This window comes from Sorex araneus, chromosome 1 (genome assembly GCF_027595985.1).
Source record: "Sorex araneus isolate mSorAra2 chromosome 1, mSorAra2.pri, whole genome shotgun sequence".
NCBI lineage: Eukaryota > Metazoa > Chordata > Mammalia > Eulipotyphla > Soricidae > Sorex > Sorex araneus.
In genome coordinates, this window is record NC_073302.1 from 217,506,908 (window position 1) to 217,514,051 (window position 7,144).

Below are 7,144 nucleotides of genomic sequence, written 5' to 3' on the forward strand. Positions count from 1 at the left end.
AAAGGAAGCCTGGGCCAGGACAAGAGTCAATATGCTATTTTTAGGGGCACCTCGTGGAGAAGCGGCAGTGTTAGGCAGCTAGCAAATGTGCAAGAGGAAATTTATTTTGGACCGCACATTCTGAGCAATTTGGTGTTGTTGATTCTGTGAGTGCTGCAAATCAGTCACGGGGCACGGGGACAAAATGTCCTACAAGTTGGTCTGCAAGTGCATTCTTCTATTTCTTTTTTTAGAATCCTGTGCATATCGGTCATCTGGACTTTTTAAGAAATGAAACTATGACCGTCTCAAAAAGATCCCAAATGCAGTATGTGATTACATCATGTTACCCAGACTCTCCTGCCCCTCGCTGTTTCTGCTTCCCTATGTTAGTTTGCTTGAAATGTGTGTTAGTCTGCTTTCCTCATCAAAATCACATTAAACACCAGTGATTTTATCCAAAATATATTTTAAATTTAATAAAATTTAAACATGTTTTGCCCCATTGAGCTTTTCTTTTCCTTTTAGTATTTCATATTTTCTAAAACACAGGTGCAGCCCAAAACAAAATTAAGACTTAGGTTGTATTTCTTTGGGTGAACTTCATAAAGGTTTTATGGATATTTTTTAACATTTACACTTAAATAATTATTATACCTGTTATTTTCCCAAGTTGAAACACGCATCTGGTTTTAATTAGGAAAACAAGAAAACAGCATCTGGAGATTAGGCCTGGTTGCCCATAGAAATATTAGAAACAGTAACAATGAAAATTCCGTTTATGCCAATACCCCACTTCAGAAATAAGACCTTCTTAATGAGTTATAAAATGTTCCACTCTGGCTAATATGGCATTAATATCTTACAGTGATGGATATTATAACCCATAAAGGCACTATAATGAGCTTCACAGTTCTGTTTAAATGTCCAGAAATTCCTCTTTTAGAAATCTGTGACTATGGCTGAGCAAATCTTGATAACCTGTGGACTGAAATAAATATGTTCTTCCCTATGTCCCACTACAAACTTGCTACTAACGTCCAGCTCTTTTCTCCATTTCTTAACATCTTTAGCCAAGGATTCCTTCCTTTTATCAGCAACCTCCCCACCTCACGTGAAATACCCTACCACTGTGCTATCTCTCCAGTTCCAGCCATCTCAGTTTTTTAAAATAAAGTATATAATTATCTCACAACAGACTTTGTTTAAAAAAATCTCTATTTACCCATCACTTGTCCTACCAATCTTTTAAATCTCTCTCAAACTTCAAAAAGTGCCACAATGTATTTATTTCCTAACCTTCTACCTTGATCCTACTGTATCTGATTTCTGCATCACCAAACTACAAAACTTCTCACTAATATAGCAAATGATATATATATATATGTGTATCATATACTCATATACACACATATATGTGTATGCATTTGTATAGGCAGATAAATATGGAAAATTCAAGTCAGTTTCTAAAAATCTTGGTAGCACTTGGTATTTCTTCTTATACTCTTTAAAAAAAGATCATTTGTGATATTTCTCCCATTTTTCTTCCTGTATTTTCTTACATTAACACTTAAATGTAGGTATTGCTTTTATAGTCTCTCATTAACTTCCTACTCTTGTCACCTTACATCTCATCCTGGGTTACAATCATATTTCATAGTCTATTAACTCCATTAAATTAACTCCAATTCTCATCTCAGCTTCTGGCCAGAAGTTTTTACTTGAAAAATCTGAACAATTCATCCAAAATTTTCTTTCACATTTGAGTCCGATCCTTTCAACATTGAGAACTAAGATGAGATGTAGTCACTACGTACTCTTTAAGGAAAAAAGAGGTACTAGTGAGCAGGGCACTTGCCTTCCATGTGTTCAATACCACGCACCCAATATGGACCCAGAGTTCTTCCAAAAGGGACCCTTGAGCAAAGAGTTAGAAATAATCCTGAGCATTTCTGCCAACCAAAAAAAATATAAGGATGTATATCAATAAGGATTTAAAATTTTTCATCACTTTCATTTGTTAATCCATTCGTATCAAATTATTTTATATAGTTATTTGTTTCTCACATTTTCCAATGAATAATTTTGAAGTATCAAAAATACAAATTAATCAAATACAAATAAAAATTAATCAAATACAAATACAAATTAATCAAAACTATTAATTTGTATGATATGCTTATCATACAAATCAAAACACGTGACTTTCTACTATTAAGCCCCACCATAGTAAACCCTCCCATAAGTCTCAAACATCATTCCTTACATTTGGACTGATCTAACCTTCTTTCATCTGTGTATCTTTTAAAAAACTTAATTCAAAGCTAATGTCCCTCAGAACTGTTTTCTGATGTATTCATCTAAATTCTCCTTTATTATCTTATTAGTCACCTGTAATTATTATCACAATTACAAAACATATTTTCAAAATTGATTGCTGCTAAGATAATTAAAGTTGACCTAGTCACTGTCCTTGCATAAACTAGATACCCACCTCTTTCTTTGAATATGTGAAGTTTCTGATCTTAGTAAAGTTCGTTTAATTTATAATAGCTGAGTATAAAACATTGTATAATTGCAAGATGCATTAATGTACTAACTGTATGATTGCACTAATGATATGAGTGTGATCTTATGTATGCTATTTAATCTCTTTAAGATTTATGTACAATGTAACTATCTTGTCTTCTGACCAGTACCCATAGGGCAAACTTTCCTGCTTCTTCTTACAAGGTTCTTAGCACGTTTACATCGTATTTCTTTGTAAGCTTAGGATAACATTGGTTTATCCTTTCTGCGTTGCCACAGGGAGCTTAGGTTTATTGAATTACTCTCATCACAATGCTCCTATTTCTTTTTGTTTTTTTGTAACCTCTTTCTTTGTGATCTGCTTCCCCAACCGGTCAATCATCTTTATCTCATAGTCAGACTTCGTTAACTTGTAAATATTGCTTTTTCTCTTCTTATGTTCTTTGCATAGTTCAAAGCAATGTCCTTTTTGTATAGACACAGAAAGACAGTTAATGCTATGCTTTTGAAACTTGGAAGTTAATTGGCTCCAAATAATATTCACTCTTGGACATCGTTTTTTCGATTTAAACCTCAGTTGCCCTTATTTCCTAGCATCCCAAAAGCAGGGTCCCAAGGAGGGACTGGATGGACCCAGGGCAAGCTGTGAGCTACTCTGGCATCAAAATATGCCAGGCCAAAGTGCCATAATACTTAACTATAACTTTAGAGCATGGTTATGGACAAATTTGTCATGATCCAAAAAGTAACAACTAGGGGCCGGAGCGATAGCACAGCGGGTAGGGCGTTTGCCTTGCACGCGGCCGACCCGGGTTCGATCCCCGGCATCCCATATGGTCCCCCAAGCTCTGCCAGGAGTAATTCCTGAGTGCAAAGCCAGGAGTAACCCCTGAGCATCGCTGGGTGTGACCCAAAAAGCAAAAAAAATAAAAAAAATAAAAAAAATAAAAAAACAAAAAGTAACAACTAGATTAGGAAAGATTAATCTGGCATGAGCACTGTAGTCTGGGATCTATAGCGAGATGCCCCCAGGAGAGCCACCCTACAAGCTTAATGTATATCTTACTGTGTCCATACAAAATGACTAACATATTAAGAAGTAGAATTAAGATAATTGTTTATATAATTGTTGGACTAAGGGAAGGAGAAATGGACCCAAGGTGTTATTTCGTCCTTGAGCAGATTTTCTGGCTGCAGAACATCAGAAAGGGCTTTGATATGTTGATTGTGCTACCTGGCCTAGGTGTGGTTGCTACCACCAAGAGGGAGTTGTGAGAGACTAGAGACATAGCATTAACTGTCTTTCTGTGTCTATACAAAAAGGACATTGCTTTGAACTATGCAAAGAACATAAGAAGAGAAAAGCAATATTTACAAGTTAACTCACCATTTCAGGATGGTGAGTTGGAGTGCGGAGAGACTAGCAAGGGGGACAGGAGGAGATAGGAATGAGGGGCTTAATGAGATTGGAACTGGCACGTGGGAGGAATGGAAATGGCAGCTGATCACCAACCAGCCTGGCCCTCGTTTCCTCCTTCATCTGCCCATGGCATTGGTCATCCCAGATGGGGAAGTGACCTGAGATGACCAAACAGAGGCAGCGAGAGAGAGCCGCAGGATTCCTAATCGTCCGGTGTTGTCAACTTTTCTTTATTGTAGCCATGAGCTATAAGTGCTAAAGTAGCTAATGGTGCCTTTTAGTATATGCAACAAATATTTGATCAGACAAAATAACAATAAAAGAACTTTCTCTACTTCAGTCCATTATGTTTTTACCTATTACATATATATTTTAATTTTTTTCTTTTATTGAATCACCATGTGGAAAGTTACAAAGGTTTCAGGTTTAAGTCTCAGTTATACAATGCTCGAACACCCGTCCCTTCACCAGTGCACATATTCCACCACCAAGAACCACAGTATACCTACCCCCTCCCCCCCACCTTCCCAGTCCCCCACCCCGCCGGTGTAACTGATAGATTTCACTTTACTTTCACTTTACTTTGATTACATTCAATATTTCAACAAAAAAAATCACTATTATTGTTTGGAGTTTCTCCCCCCTAAAGTCGGACCTGCTGAAAAGGAAACATTTGATAATTTGTTTTCCATTGCTGAGAATGAAGAGATATGAGGTCGAGTGGCTGCACTAGCAGCCGCATGGTTTTGGATTTCTGTATTTTAGTATTTTAGTAACTAAGTCCAGATAAATATCTACCAGAAATTGCATATTTGTAAGCTTGTACCTCTCAGCTACTTTATATTCCACATATGAGTGCAATCTTTCTCTGTCTGTCTCTTTCTTTCTGACTCATTTCACTCAACATGATACTTTCCATGTTGACCCACTTATATGCAAATTTCATGACTTCACGTTTTCTGACAGCTACATAGTATTCCATTGTGCGGATGTACCAGAGTTTCTTTAACCAGTCATCTGTTTTTGGGCACTCTGGTTTGTTGAGATTGTGGCTATTGTAAACAGTGCCGTAATGAACATAGAAATGCAGATGTCATCTCTACTATACCTTTTTGCCTCTCCGGGATATATTCCCAGGAGTGGTATTGTTGGGTCAAATGTAAGCTCAATTTCTAACTTTTTGAAAATCGTCTATATTGTTTTCCAAAAGGGCTGAACCAGTCGGCATTCCCACCAGCAGTGAAGGAGAGTCCCTTTCTTCCCACATCCACGCCAACACCAGTTGCTTTTGTTTTTTGGGATGTGGGCCAGTCTCTGTGGTGTGAGATGATATCTCATTGTTAGTTTGATCTGCATCACCCTGATGATTAGTGATGTTGAACATTTTCTCATTTGCCTCTCAGCCATTTGGATTTCTTCTTTGGGAAAGTTTCTGTTCATTTCATCAACCCATTTTTTGATCGGGTTGGCAGTTTTTTTCTTGTGGAGTTCACCCAGTGCATTGTATATCCTTGATATCAACCCTTTATCAAATGGGTATTGCATAAATATTCTTTCCCATTCTGTAGATTGTCTTTGTATTTTGGTCACTTTTTCTTTTGAGTACAGAAGCTTCTTAGTTTGAGATAGTCCCATTTATTTATCTCTGTTTTCACTTGCTTGGCCAGTGGTGTGTCAGCTTTGAAGATACCTATTATATTTTTAAGTCTTTATTTCTTTCCTAAATGTATCACTGTCATCCTGTTGCTTATTCATTTGCTCATGTGAGCGCCAGTAACATCTACATTCATCCCTGTTGCATGCTAGTGTAGCCCAATGGCATACTGGGGGCTCTTTCAGGGTCAGGGAATGAGAACCATCATTGTTACTGTTTTGGGCATATTGAGTACATCACGGGTAGCTTGCGAGGTTCTGCCGTTTTCCTAAATGTATTATAGACAAATCATGTCACATTTTTTTCTCTTATTGTTTTTTTCTTTTTTGAGTGGGGAGGGGAGAGGGGGGAGGATTTCCAGTAGCAATGAGAAAGCCTGCTAGACAAATTCTAAAAGAGCCGCAACACTTCACCCCAATTCTTAGTGTGGCTTGGCCCTTACCACGATATCAAGGATGGACTCTGACTGCATGCATTAAATTTATCAGTTGTTTATTTCTCTTTAGTGAAACAATTGATTCACAAAATAACATACAACTGCAATAAAACAATCAAAATTCAGAGGTATTTATGAAGAAATTATGCACAATTTATGTTATGAAAAACTTTCCATGAATTAGCTTAAAACTGAACTGTATTTTAAAAAAATGGGTTGAATTCACATTTTATCAAATATGATTTAAAACATACCTAAAAATATTTTAGCAAATCTCAAGAGTTAAATAAAGCATGTGTCCAGGAAGACAAAGTGGTAAAGGGCATATTTTTCATGCCAAATTAAGGCTCTTGCCATGCATGCAATAGTCCCTGGTTCAATTTTCAGCATCACAGATGGACTTTTCAGTTCCACAAGGAGTGAGCCCTAAGAAAAGTCAGGAATAATCTCTGTGAACTTTGTGCACTGATCCAAAACCAAACCAAAGCAAACAACAAAACAAAAACCTCAAAACATGTGGTTCAGATTTTTTAGTCAACATTACAGCAAGATCAGAACAGAGGCACCACAGACAAATGTATTAAGCATTACTTTAATCACCTTCAATGAGCACTTACTGAGTATGCTCTGTGTCAGCCAGATCCTTCTCATTTAACATATTAAAATTTGTCACAACTATATTACTAAATAAGTAAAAGTACAATATCATCACAGATTTCATGACAAATTATTTGTTTTTCAAGAAATGATGGTGTTACTCTTATTCAATATAGTACTGGAAGTCCTGGCCATAGCACTTAGACAAGAAAAAGATATCAAGGGCATACAGATAAGAAAGAAAGAGATCAAGTTATCACTATTTGCAGACGATATGAAATATACTTGGAAAACCCTAAAGACTCTACAGAAAAACTCCTAGAAACAATAAGTTAATATAGTAAAACGGCAGGCTACAAAATCAACACCCAAAAGTCCATGGCTTTCTAATATACAAATAATGAAAGAGAAGAAAGAGACATTAAAAAAACAATCCCGTTCACAATAGTACCTCAGAAAATCAAGTACCTTGGAATCAGCTTAACCAAACAGGTGAAGGACCTATGCAAAGAAAATTACAAAACACTAC

General features: G+C 36.6%; 1 non-coding gene across 1 annotated transcript; it reads right to left on the minus strand.

Moving 5' to 3' along the window:
- Positions 1 to 5,930: 5,930 nt before the first annotated feature.
- On the minus strand, positions 5,931 to 5,992 carry LOC129401483 (U7 small nuclear RNA). The gene has a single exon (XR_008628374.1). It is a non-coding gene; the product is annotated as a U7 small nuclear RNA (small nuclear RNA).
- Between the last annotated feature and the right edge of the window lie 1,152 nt (positions 5,993 to 7,144).